The 14,014-nt window shown below is 39.4% G+C and overlaps 1 protein-coding gene across 2 annotated transcripts in view; it reads right to left on the minus strand.

The window, feature by feature from the left end:
• Positions 1 to 13,934, minus strand: part of otud7a (OTU deubiquitinase 7A) — a 33,305-nt gene extending 19,371 nt beyond the window's left edge. For both annotated transcript variants that reach the window (XM_068603808.1, XM_068603807.1), the window contains exons 1-2: positions 13,811 to 13,934; positions 1,452 to 1,566 (exon numbers count right to left, since the gene is read on the minus strand). The gene's annotated coding sequence lies outside the window, so the exon portion shown is untranslated. The remainder of the gene's footprint in view (positions 1 to 1,451; positions 1,567 to 13,810) is intronic.
• Positions 13,935 to 14,014: the final 80 nt, after the last annotated feature.

Genomic DNA, 14,014 nt, shown 5'->3' on the forward strand with positions numbered 1-14,014 from the left:
GAGAGAAAATATCTTTGTTCAAGACCCAGCAAATTTAGTCTTTATCATATGCATTAATAATGAGTCAAAGCCGCACTTAAGCTGTAGTTTAGCTGACCTACTTACTGCCAGCCACTCGCATTGTGTTCCATGCACTGGAGCAGTCAAAGATTATGAGATTGTGATTGATAAACTTCATGTTATCAGATCAAAGGTGACCCCTAATGTAGCGTTCTCTTATTGGCACTTCTTTCTTAGAAATCTAATTAAATTTCAAGAGACAAGGATAGAACATATGCACACAAAATTACCCTCTTTAGTACTTACCTCTGTACAAAATAATAGACTGCCCATCAGGTGAGAATCACCCCAATATATAAATATATATATATATATATATATATATATATATATATATATATATATATATATAAATATATATATATATATATATATATATATATATATATATAAATATATATATATATATATATATATATATATTATTTGTATAGTCTGATTGTTTGTATGGTTAGCTATTACATTATGATCTATTCTTTTGGAGTCATTTAACTTGAAACCTGTGCAAAACTAAACTAAACTAAAATGATTGGAAAAAAGAAAACGAGCCTCACAGTATTGCTTTGTAGGGGGAAAAGTCCTGAGTCTATCTATACTCACAGGAGTAGCTGGATATTATAAGTCATTATAAGCCATGACCTCATCTTTTCCTTGAAGAACAGCCTCATTCAGATCACTTTCCCTGTGGGAGGTAGTTATGACTCAGAAACTCCCTAATGAATGTGTTTCTATTTGTGACTGTCCAGCTGCTCTTTACTCATGATGACAATTTGCATATTTGTCACACACATGAGGTATTTGGCTCAAACAAAAGTAGGAACTATGACATACTTTTCTTATTTTTAACAAATGACATGAAAAGACAAGAACCAACATCGCTTTAAATCTGTTTGTTAAAGCTTTTAGACTCTGCTTCTTCCAACTGAATGTAAATCTTTTTATAAATACGTTATAATTGGTAGTAGTTTATTAAAAAAAAGACAAAAAAAGGCTCAGTCATCTCCTAAAACACAGAAAATTACTTTAACAGGAGTAAATAGGCACTCTATTCAAATGGTGGATTCAGACACAATTTGTGTACTGGGTTCAGTAGTGAAACGTACAACGGTTATTCAAGTACTGTACTTATGAATAGTATTTGTATGTTTTTATTAGTTTTTGGTCAACAATGGAGCTCTATGGCACATGATTATAAATTAGTCCTTGCATACACAGACTTCACTAGATAATAAGATCAACTCATTGTTGGTTTTGGTCTTTTCATTTGTTAGTAATTAGAGAAATATGGAATACCTCTAGCCTTTTTTTATCCATTTAGCGTTATTTAGCAGCCGTCAGTGACAATGGGGATGACTGTGATTCAACTTGGTTCTGTTAGTTATCACACATACTTTCTGTATTTTTGCTGAGGGTTGTTGAAAAGCCATCTGACGACCGTGGGACTGTCAGGACCAGACACAGCTCTAGTCCATGGCTTCAGAGGCAGAAGAGAGGAGGAAGACAGCCCTGAAACACATACAGACATATTGGAAGTTATCACCCTGAAACACAAAGTTATGGCCCTTAGTTCTGATCGACCGAGCTCAATTTGAATTTGCTGTAAAACACCTAATGGACACACACCTGCGCCTGCATCAGTATCAATATGCAAATCCAAAACAACCCCTTAAGCCATAACTTTCATCATGTGACATTTAGAAACCACTTGTTATGTTGAACAGCCAACATTTAGTCATCGATTGACAACTAAAGACTAATCTGTTTACCTAAATGTGAAATTGCGTCATTGATGTCCTGCCTGAGTACTTTTAGAACAGGGTGATGTGTGTAACTACACCAGTCAGCTGTTGTGAGAGCACTTTAAAGCTTCCTAATTTCTTCTTCATGAACATATCCTGAAAAACAACCGGAAGTTTGGGCAGCAGCTGCTCTTAAAAGCGGCACCATTTCTTCTCAGGCCGCACCTTCTGAAGGCGTAATCACATTTTTAGCTTCTCAAACTAAGATGCAGATGTTTATGTGACACCAACACTGACGCGGAAAGGAAAGTGCAGTGCAAGCGTCACGATCTTTGCTTTTACGTAAAACGCAAAACATGCTGATGCCAGTAAGTGCCGAGGAGGTCACTGCATGATGATCTTGCATGGTACAGTAGGCAGAGAGATGAGATCATCAGTGTGTGGAGACAAACACACATGGAAACTGAGAGAGAAGAGTGTGAGGGCAGCCACACAGAGCGACACAGGTTATTCTGCCACAACCGACTCTTCACCCTTTCAGCCGAACACTGCTGAGGAGTTAGCGTCAAAGCCCTCCTAAGTGGGACTGAAATATCCTTCAGTGCCATGCATTATTCACACAAACAGTAAAAATGTTCATATCCTGTATGTGTGCTCTGTATATTTGTACATTGAATTGAAGTGTAAATTTGATGCCGACTATTATCCATCAGTTATATACAGAAAGAACCATCACTGCTTCAACCATTGCTGCTAGGTCAACATGTTAGTGATGATGATTTAAAATGTGATTAGCATGGGTTGATATAACACAAGGATATTCCACCTAAGCAGAAGTTACTTGACTAGTATTGTACTCAAGTAAAAGTCAGATTACTTATGGTGGAAAAATATTTTCCTGAGTAAAAGTCAAAATAAAAGGCCCGTGCAAGTTTAAAAGTTATAATTACATCCCATCTGCCAGACACTCCTCGTGGACATTGTAGTTCAGAGTGTTCTCAAAGAGTGCTTAAGGACTTTGTGCTTTAATAAGTATACCACTGGCTTCTTTGTCATTGGTGAAATACATTTACCAAAGCACTGCACTGTACTGAGGACAGTCCTAAAGTACTTGTACTTAACTTGAGTATTTACATTACTTTGTTATTTTAACTTCATTGCATTTCAGAAGGGAAACTTGTACTTTTTACTCCTTTACATTTATCTGACAGCCGTAGTTACCACTTACTTTTTTAATTCAGATTTGACATTTAAAACATTTGATCCGCATACAAAATATGTAGCATTGTAATAGTTTATTGCCAATATCTCTGTAAATTTACGCAGTGAAGTTTTTAATGCGATACTATTACTTTATGACTACTATTACCTGAGAGAAAATACTTGATATATTACACAAAGTTCACTGCGGGCTGCATCTTTGCATCTTTAATCTTGTGATGTCAATACAAATCCTTTTACAGTCTTGACACAGCTAAGCAGCAGGCACATTAGTAACCAAGCAAGTTGTCTATTCTCCTGTTGTTGTATTCGTAACAGCACTCAAACACACTGCGTCTTTTGCCTCCTATGGTCCATTGACCCATGAGCGTTCAGCCCGCGGTCTCTCCATATATACAAGGGCCCGTTTGTAGACAGTAAAAGACAGACAAAGGAATTGTTTCTTGATCATCTGACTGCACAAGCACTGAAGGATGGTCCACTGAATTCTCCTCCAGCTTCGATGTGCGCACTCAACAGCACTGGCACGAGCAACTGTCAATCACACCTTGCAGACAATAAACCTATCTCTGTGGATTCTGCTGCAGGGTGTTTGAATCTAATTAACCTTCCGTCACAGATCTCTCGTCAACTTGTGAAACAATTTAAAAAAAGCAGACAAACACAGCTGTTTTTGACTCTGCCTTGAAAATAATTAAATGCGAAACCACCCTACTCCATGCATGCTAATGCAACTCCCCACCCACTATCTTTTCTTTGTTTAATACTATTTGAAGATTCACTACTTTAAACCACCAATATTGGCTGATTAGAACATGTTAAAAGACTTACTGAGAGTGGATCGACAGGACTCAATGAAAACTTGGAGCTTTCACTCCGAGAATACTTCTGAATGGCGCACAGACAATCCAAAATTATGCACAATTGTTTCCATCATCACAAGCTTATTTGCCATTTAATACAGATTTTCTTTTCCATAACGTCCACCGTTAAATGCAAATGTGCAACAGTCTATTTTTCCATGATGTACGAGTACATAATCACATTACAGTAACAGGAAGAGTTATAGATGAGATAATTGTCTCCATAGTGAGCCATGATCGCCCACATGCAGGCAGAGACACAGCAGGTGGGAGGTGAACATACTGTACAAACACTTATACTCTACTCTTTACACTGCATCTCCTTCGTAACTGGAATATGGTCCAGCAGCAAATCCTGCTACACACCACAGTAGGGTATACATTATCTTAGAAAAGATTTAAAAGGCAGATTATATTTTACAGTTATTATATTTTGCCAATATGAGATTAGGTAGACTATAGAATAAAAACTGATGCTGTAATGGAAAAATCCATCCTTTACACACTGTTATATCACATTAATTTATGTTTGATGAATTCCAAGAGTCTATATTTAATAGAAGGGTTTAAAACCTTAAAGACGTCTGAGGTCCTCTATTTGACAGAATGCTTTCCACGATCCCAAAAAACCCAAAGAGATCTGATGCATACAGTATGCTGTGCAGAAACATCTCACAATTTGATGGTTTTTGAGACACTGTTCTGATCGTTTCAGGCTGCTGTCAATGGAGAAGTTGGATTCTGTGGTATCTTTTTATGATGTAATTCTTCCTGTATTACTGTTGAAAGTAAATGTCTAGATATTAGCACATCTAAGAGCCTGATATCATAACCCAAAAATACCAGTCATTCTTGACGTAAATTGAAAATTAACTCCGAATAAACACTGTACCTGTGGAAACAATCTTTGCATCAAGGCACACTGTCTGGTTCAGTTATACTGAACTAAAAATATGCCACATAATGCAAGATATTCCATAAATAACTTTATTATTAGTAGTATTATAAATTAATGAATATCTTCCTTCAGAACAATATCAGACAACGTATATGAATGAGAAAGTTGATCTCAGTGACTGATTCAATGCATCCCTCTTGTGGAGGATAAGATCACAGCTCAGTAGGTAGCACTAGTTTAGAGATACAAGCCTTTGAAAACTGAAACAGGAGCCTGATCAATGGAATAGTGGCAAGAGACGAGCAAGGGTTGGACAGAGGATGGGGGCTTGTTGGTTCAACACAAACAAAGTTACTCAAACCTGAAGTAAGTCTGATCCCGTCTGTACTGTAAAGAATATTTGTGGATTCTTCAAGGCAGGCAGAGAACAAAATGGTACATTCTGGCTTGGACTTTCGTCTCCGTCGAGCCAATTGTAGCTTCATCACCCGTGTGTGAGCTGAGCTGCAGTTAGCAGGGCCAAGCACCAACTGGCTTAAACTGCTGTGTTCAACACTGGTAGATAAACACCCTATGATCCCTGTCTCGAGAGAGTGTGAGAACGCAAAGTGTGTGTGTGTGTGTGTGTGTGTGTGTGTGTGTGTGTGTGTAAAAACACTAACCATTGCATGTTCGCTACTCATTCTTCCCTCTGTGTGTTTACCAATCTCAGAGCCAATATAGCAAGTGGTGCAACAAAGGGCTGCCAAAACACAGAAGACAGCTAATAAAAGATGGCATTCATTCTTATCCAGTACTTATTCACATGCCTGTGCACAGAGAAATGTCAAGCCATCCTCTTAGTTATGGTCCGAAAGAATATCTGTTTTTTCCTAATACAATTGCTATTTGCTCTTCTAATAACACGATGGAAACACTAAAACCAGACAGTTTCAAAACAGTGTTGTTGCACTATTGAATAGATGATGACAGAAACAGAAAGAATATAGCAAATTGAAATACTATTACATTAGACTTGGGGTAATTGTATGTTGCAGAATCAAATCAGCACAATTCAATGGAAACAGATCATTTCCACCTTGCATCAGTACCAAATAATCAACACAATCCATTAGCTTGCTTCATAACACAGCACAGTTAAGTGACATGAAAAATTCATGTAATGGGATATTATAATGTCGAACCAAACAAACTAAGCACTTCAACTATTTTAAAGTCCTTGCTTGACAGGACAAGATTCAATCTGGGAATTTCAATGCAGACTGGAAGCACCACTTGCTATTCAGCCTTCATCAGTCAGTTAGCTTTATTCTCTGTCCCTCCTACTGTAGTCACAATGGCAAGCTTGTACTTGTGGTGATAGTGTATGTTCCTTACCAGTGCTCAGGCCAGCAGATGTGTGCATGTACATGCTAATACGCCGCCATCGAGACTATATGATAGGCAGGCCTGTAGAATGTATGATGTGTTTCAATCAGCGCCTGGGATAGCATGTCAAAGTGAGAGCTCTTCACCCTGAACCAGCTCATCAAATTAGGCCATTTTGATTTCTGAGAGCTCCATCTACGTCTGTCTTTCTCGCCAGTCACCATCTGGGAGTGTGCCGAATCACTCCTTATCCATCCATTATGCTCTATTCCCTAGCAGGACTTCCCCTGCCTGCAGGACCTACAGATGGCATTTATTTGTTGTGACCTCAGAGCACCCTAAGAAATCAATGCTGAGCCCCTGCTTCCAGTGGGAAGAAGATGGAGAGACCAACAGTGAGAAATGCAAAACTGTGGAGGGACAAACGCTAATCAAGGCCCAAAGAGACTGTAACGCTCCAAAGTCTTGACCTCTAGACTGGAGTATGTGATCAAGCCATGCACAAGCACTGCCACTCCCATAAAAACCTCTCCTCCTAATCCTTCTCTAAACTAAAAGAAAAGTCAGACGTCTGTGCAGCGGCCCCTCACATGCTGCAAGAAAGATGCTGCTGGAAGCAATAATGTCACTTTGCATCTCATTGCTGCACTGCACACTGCCAGCACAGCATATGCATGGAGGGGAGACTTGTTGTCAATTTGTACTAAATGCATCATTGCATTAATATTTGAGGCAAATTTCAATTAGTGCTGCAGTGAACAGCATAAACACTGCACTGTGTACCCGAGGGACATGAGTGTTCCTAGAATACCTTTCAGTATTTGTCACGAAGTTGACAAGCACAAGCTAACAATTTCCCATCAAAATTATGCATTTTACAACTTCACCTGTATTTTCTATTATCTACAGACACAAAGAACAACAGGATGCACATCATATATCAGAAAGGCAACGTTAATTATTTACACCACAAACAATAAATCCATGTAACGAGGCAACTGATAAATATTCTGTCTGGCCTTAGACTTAAGTCAGACCTTCAGTTCTAACAGAGCTGTAGCTCAGCTGTCGTTGTAGCGTGCACCCAAACAAAGAGCTGGTTGCTGAGGGGCACCGGATAAGATCGTAACCCCTTAAAATGTTATTCTCTCCAGCCCCTCTACCACAGCGACAAACACTTCTTTTCCTGACTGGGCCCTTTTTCATCAGAATACCACAAGCAGACAGCTGTGAATAGAGACCAAAACCTTACCAGAGAAGAAGGCTCTTGCATTTCTGTTCATTTGAAGAAGAAATTACCCCACGGTGGATATAAATTACACTGAGCAGCCAGTGTGAGGTGTATAAATGACATGGACGAAAAGGCGGATTCGAACATGGAAGCTAGGAGGTTGCATATAAGAACTGCTTGCTTTCTGAATACGCATCTTCTAATCCCACGTGAGATAAACAGAGCTAAAACCAGCTGGTATGTCCTATTTGTGCTGAGGGAGGGTGTCCTCTCAAGTGTTGAATACAGAATCTTTTGCTTTCTTCCACCGTCCTCGTCAGCTCAAAGACCTTCATGTAGCCTGAAGATACATATAGCAGATCGATAGGCTTCATCTGAGGAGTTGGAATGTTACTATACATGTATGTATTTGACATATAGGCCTAAAAGACATGTTTCACCTAAATCCACACACACACGCACACACACACACACGCACACACACACACACACACACGCACGCACGCGCACGCACGCACGCACGCGCACGCACGCACACACAAGCAGCTATCCAGTACTTTATGTTCTCTTGTCAACCTGATTATTTCATTTTGGTACCATGAAAAAAAACATAAAACAGCATTTACTGCAAAGCAGAGCACAATGCCAGCTTGGCTAAATCTCCTACTGCAGTAGTTTTTTTCTTAAACAAACATCTGAGATGTGCAGAAATATCAAGGAATTACTGTAATTGCATTCAGCTGAAACTGTACTTCAATTAGAGGGTGGCTATGACGCCCTTCAATGACCCCCAAAGATATGAATTGTATTATCTCCACAGATCCAATAAGAAAGGAAACGCTGAAAGAGATTGTTTTGAGACTTGTTATATCTCAGACTCCACATTTCACAGTATCAGTGTACAGTGTTGGATTGACTGTATGTGTGGGCACACTCAAGTAGGAGGAGAGGGCAATATCATGACCTTGTTCTCAATTTAGTATGTGAAGAAAAAGACATGAAAACCCAGAAACCAGTGTTCCTGAATAATAATAATAATAATAATAATAATAATAATAATAATAATAATAATGATAATCATCATTATAATAAAAGATGTTTCTGACTAAAACACAAGAATGCTGTGATGATATTGTACCTCTTTTGTTGTAGTTACCAGTTACCACAGATATTGAACAGGCTTATCACTTCCTGTGAAGTTCATGAAGACGCTACACAGTTTCTGAATGTCAGTATTGAGGTCACCGCAGTTGGCAACACAGGTGTTACTGCCTCTTTTTTCTACTGTTGTGTGCAGTAAACCACACATTAAAAACAAATAAATGCATTCAAAGGTCACACTCTTTTTCGGAAATGCATTTTTACATCTGGACCGTCCGGATTAATTGTGATTTGAGCGGTCACTTCAGTGGGCTGGAAGTGTACGTATCCTCACTTTTTGGAAGACCTGCTGTTGGGTTTGTTAGACTTGCACAGTTGCATTCAGAGAAAAAGGTTATACCCCTCTCCTGCTAAATACTAATATAAAAGTAGCATGACCTAAACGGTAACCGTGTTTACGAGAAAAATATTGTGGATGTTCAACAATCTGAACAAAACACATTTTAAAACTACTGATAGCCAGTCTAATCTCATCAGAGGTAAAATAAAATGCTGAAGATAAGCATAGTCAAGACTTAAACCTTCTCGCAAGTAAATTAAAAACTTTGCTCAAACAGACTCGAATCCAAACAATAATATGAGCACTGTGCTACTATATCAACATACTTTTACCAAGCAGAAGAACAGGACCGAATGCACTTATTACACTTGTGGTCTGACATTTGTAAACCTGTTGAAGGAAGCTTTATATGACCCTGAACTTAACTGCAGTGCTTCCGGCACTTTACTGTGGTCAGTTTAGCTGAAGGACCAATGATAAGCTATCCAAAATGGAACTGATGCTAACTGCAACAGCCAATTTAAGTTGACAACCAAACTGTGTCCGTCAAATAACACTTGACCGGAGCCAAGAAACAGTTGATAGAAGCTGCAAAAACTGCAGATACTATAAATCTGATGCAAATGTCATTTAGTCCCATTACTTTGGTCGAAAATTTACTTTGTGCCCCCAAAAGGCACAAAAGGCAAACAACATCAAGTATCACTGTGAGAGACAAATGGATCCAAGCCTTTGACGTTGGCCTCAAGTGCACCCACAGAAAGGGCATTCAGCAGATGTGGGTACACTGCAAAGAAAAGATGTGTCGGACTAGTCTCACTAACTGACATGTACGTATGTTTTATTTTTATCGTTCAAAGGGTTTTAAATCAGAGATGGCTAGTTTAAATTATTAACTGATCTGATACAGTCGATGGTTTGATTAAGTTCAAGAGGAATTTTGTCATGTAATATGTATACTTTGAATGGCCTTGTTTTTGTTTTGTTTTTAAATCTGAGGTTTTAGCTATGCTAGCCACATTTTCTTCACATAATATGCCACATTTTGGATTCAGCCAATTGATCATTTTAGAATATTTTTAGTAGTACAAGGCCCATGCTACACCCATCCACCAAGATTTATACAAGTCAGGCTGGTAGACTTTCCATAATCCTGCTGACACACAAACTAACCTGCAAAGCAAACCTTTTTTTTTTAAAGTATGTCAAGTAACCTCACTCTGGGTGCGGACCCCACAGTGGAGAAAGTATGTAGGTGGTTGGGGTCGTCAATAGGCTTATGAAAGTGCGTGGGACAGGCATACAGTGGGAGGAAGTATAGCTGCAGGGTAAATAATAGGAGCAGAAAGCCACATATTCCTGTGAAATGAATATATATATATATATATATATATATATATATATATATATATATATATATATATATATATATATATATATATATATATATATTTGTACAGTATGTGCAAATGTATTACTGTTTAAAACGGCTAATGTCAAAATAAGTTTCCTGCAAACCTTCATAAGATAAATATAGTGTACAAAACAATAGGCTACTGCACATCTTGACCCCCTTGAGTCATATCAGACATGTTCTTCATCCTCTCACTAGAAAGTAGACAATGAAGACTGGCAAATTATAACTTCAGCTGAGGAGGGGAAAGATTTAAGAAAGGGTAGTGACAGTGACAAACAGCAGAGCATTTCTTTTCTCTACTTAAGAAAATGAATGAGGTAGAAAGCAAGCTGAACAAGAGTGCAATTGCTCCTCTTTTCTCAAGGTGGCATCTAACTTGCCTTTCCCTTTTTATGTTTCTTTCAATGGAAGTAAACTGTGAGACAAAATGGAGATACACTGAATTTCTAACAAATGCAGCTGGGTTTTGCAGAGAGGCCTGACCTCTTTTTCTGAATGAATGAAAATGACCTACGCTGTGGGCCTGGGTGAATCTAAATTGAGTCACTCAGGGTATCCTGTGCAACAGTGTTCTGTTTGATTTAGAAACTGCTCCCTTGCTGATTTGAGGCCGGACAGGGGATGACTGTGCCCATTGGGCCTTTTGGGGAGAATGTCACAATGACAGACGTCTCCAGCAGCCAGCCTGCTCCCAGACTCAGCACCAGACGTGAAGCAACACAATGCAATTATGTGCAGGAGGCGCAGACACGCACACACACACTTACACGTACGCATACATAAGCTAGGCCTATGTCTGTCACAAACTTACACGAACGCATACATAAGCTAGGCCTATGTCTGTCACAGATGATATCTTCCTGGCAAAATGTAACATCCAACTTCTGTTGCTGAATGTGTCACGTTTGATTAAATGAATGAGAAAAGGCTGTTTGTCACACACCAAATACACACCTTGTGGTCTCTTTCTGTCAGAGAATGACAGTCTTGATCACAACATCTTCACATAATGAGAGTTTAATGTGTGCAACAGTAAAAAATAATGTAAATGCCAATTCAACTCAAAACAGAAACATCATATATTGTAAACTTTCTGAGTTGCTCCTGAATAGTCACTATCTCTGCTACACTATAATAGACATAATTGCATATTGTTAAAATATTATTAGATCATGATAGCCATAAAAGGGACCTCTATGGTGTCTTCAGGGGCAGAACATTGTGATTATAATCAACCTTATAATCATATTGCAATTAAAAAAGGGAAATTCACACGTGTGTGTCAAGATTTCCTTATTATGGAATGACATATAAAAGATGACATCCGGCTTCATCTCTAATCCAAACATCTTTTCAGAATTGTATTTGTCCTTTTGGACTTTGGTTACAGGCCATGTAGAATCCGCTACACACCTCTTGAGAGATTCAGATATCAAAAACAAACAAACGTAAAAATAAAAAACAGACTGACCTTGCAAACACTGTAAAATCTAGATTAATAATAAAAACGTTCATAAATCATGGTTAATGGTTTCTGCAGTAAACACATTACAACACGTCTGTGGTTAAAGCCTTTACCACGGCAGAGAAGGGAATACTGGTATCAGGATTTATTACAGCTCCATGACACAAAGCTTACAAATGAATTTGTCTGTTATTTGGAGGTATATTTCATGTTGGCACATATTCACAAACCCATCTGAGAATGGGTTGGAAACCAATTTCCCCAAAAGTACCTGTACAATATCAAGGCCAATGTACAGACTCACACGTGACCACAGTGCAGGGACTGTGGAAGGGTCCACCCCCCTCTGTTTTGATGTGAGAGAGGAGCTCCTGTGCCTGCCTCCACGGCCTCAAGCTGACCTCTCTCTGCATGCAGACAGAACACTTAACATTGTTATCCCACCTGTAGAGATGTCTGAAGAACAGGGCCAACTTTAAAGCCATGCAGTGATTGGGCCATGATTACCAGAAGCACTTGACTCATTTGATGTCCTCTGAAGGACTAAACTTTGGGGGAATCAGGTATGGAGACAGGGAATCAATGTCAAAGGAAACAAGAGATTAAAACCTCCTTTCCAGGTGATTTTTAGGGTTCACGTAATGATTTAACGTGATCGTCCTTTTAGATTCCCGCCTAACGATAGCAGAGGAAAAGCACGCCATTATTGCTGCTGGGACTTTTGGTGCAAAATATGTATACATGTAAACTTAAAGAGCCAGTCTAAAAATGTTTACATTAAAGCTTATGAGTGTACGCTTTCTCCTAGGATTTTTGAAGTAGGTAGTGGGCAAGTGGCACAGATGTTTGCATAGGAATATCATTTTGTATCAGTCAACAAGCACTTTGATAAAGCGGCACTGCAACAGTGACATGAAAGCCCAACTGGGTTCAACAACAACCGTCATCTCTGCTCTGCTTTTCTGTAGCTAAATGCCAGTGACAGGAACAGAATTCACTGTGGTAACTGATCAGGTGCCAAGCGCCCTCTCTCCAGTGCCCTGCTGCACTAAAGCCCTCTGTGGAGCTGGCATGGCCCGGCATAGCCTGGCAGCTACGGGCCCTGATTTGTCTCTCTGCCCATCTATACAAGCTGTCTCCAAATCAGACCCGACTACTGTCAGCTGCCAATCTCATATGTCTAAGTGAAGCGTTCGGACAGGGTTGATAGGTGTCAGAATATGTTGTAATGGTAAGACAGCAAACCAGTTGATTTGATGTACATCATCATCTTCCAAATGACCAGGAGGAGTTTATTTTATTAGTGTTGTACTCTGCTCAAATATAATCTGATATTAATGACAGATTAAAGATGTATTATGTAGGTCTTTGTCAGGGGACAGTAAGATGGTTTTAAAAATACCATAGCAATGAATTAGTGGCCTCATCATCTTTACAGGCAGGCGTATGTGGTAGATATTGTGAACCAGGCCAACAATAAAAGAAGCGTATATGGACACCAGAATTAAACCAGGCAGTGGTATTTGCAGTTATTTTAAGGTTCCCCTTTAAGATGAACAGACAAACTGATTTGCTTTACTATATGAAACACATGTATTCCATCACCATCTACATGTTCAGCCATATGGCCCAAAATACTCTGTAATGATTTAAATGTCTGTAAAAAAAAGAAGAAGAAAAAAAGAACCATAAGCTTCAATAAGATAATAACCCAGGCTATTCGTTTACAAAAAATATATACTCAGCTCTCTCAGATGTGTATTACATATGCTACTGTATATGTTTCTACATCACAATGGTCTGTGACTAAGCATACAGATTGAAGATACCACATCTATGTTTACAGCATTCAACTCTCAGATTACGGCTAACATCTCATCCCAAACCGTCGATGAGATTTGTGGCCTCGATGCGTTTGCCTTCGACCTAAAATAAAAAAGGTATTCGTACGGAACCTGAAGTTGAAAGCATCGAAGCACGTACTCGCATAAAGGCAGGTGCACCTGTCTGCAGTGGTAGCCTATTGTGTTCGCTCTCAAACGAGCCGTGAATCGGCCTGTGGCGCTGCATGTGTGACAATTATACAAAAAACAGATCCGTCTCTTACCGTTCTGTTTTCAGTCATTACTCCCCATCCTAAGGTTTGCCGTCCAGACCTCTGTCGAGCCTTTAATTCCTGTCAGGCTGTCTCTCCCTCTCTCTCTCGCTCATCCCCATGTCATATTTCTCCGCTGCAGCAGAACAAGGCCACGCCTCCTCCAGCAGCCGCTGCCGCGTGACGTCGGCCGGTGAAGACGTTCGGCTCACGCGC

Source organism: Clinocottus analis, unplaced genomic scaffold, assembly GCF_023055335.1.
Source record: "Clinocottus analis isolate CAN_PGR_092001 unplaced genomic scaffold, fCliAna1.0.p SCAF_6, whole genome shotgun sequence".
Classification (NCBI taxonomy): Eukaryota; Metazoa; Chordata; class Actinopteri; order Perciformes; family Cottidae; genus Clinocottus; species Clinocottus analis.